Source organism: Wasmannia auropunctata, unplaced genomic scaffold (assembly GCF_000956235.1).
Source record: "Wasmannia auropunctata unplaced genomic scaffold, wasmannia.A_1.0 LD336116.1, whole genome shotgun sequence".
Taxonomy (NCBI): Eukaryota; Metazoa; Arthropoda; class Insecta; order Hymenoptera; family Formicidae; genus Wasmannia; species Wasmannia auropunctata.
In genome coordinates this window covers 4,291,643-4,292,327 of record NW_012026774.1, presented here as the reverse complement: position 1 = coordinate 4,292,327, position 685 = coordinate 4,291,643, and positions in this window count along the sequence as shown.

Sequence of the window (685 nt, the reverse complement as noted above, 5' to 3'; positions counted from 1 at the left end):
CTCCGTACCGGACTCCGCGGTCGACCTGGTGTTCGCGGCTTCCGCGGCGTCGTCGGCAGCGGACTCAGAGGCCGAAGTTGACCCGGCGTTGGTGGCTTCCGCGGCGTCGTCGGCAGCGGACTCAGTGGCGCCGGCGAAGAACGAGGCTGGGCGCAGCCGGCGCTCGTCTGGGTAGAGCGCGAGACTCGTGTGGCGACCGGACGAGGTCGTGGGTCCGCCAATCTCCACCTCGTCACCCTCTCGTCCGGCAGGTCCACCAAGATAAGTCGCCACGGGAGGAACGACACCCCTGGATCCAGGCGTCGTCCTTCGCAGACCTCGGCCGACGGAGGAGGGCTCCGGTGTCGGGCGACGGGTGCCCTTGCGGCTGGGGGACGCTCAGGTCCCAGCCTCCACGAAAGCTCCGGCTCGTGGTCCGACGGAAGACTCCCGGGTGGAGCGGCGACGGGCGCTCCTGCGGCCGGGGGACGGTCCGGTCCCCGCTTCTTTGCCCGCGGGATGGTGGCGGTCGTCCTTCTACTTCGGCGTGAACTTCGCCCGGATGGGCAGAGGAAGGAGGCAGAGGAAGGAGACAGAGGCCTGGTAGAAACTTTTCGATCGAAAGGCCGGGACTCCCGCTTCCTTCCGATCGCAAAAGAGACAAGCTCGCTCTGTGAGGTTACGAGGACTCAAGGTGCTTCAGGAT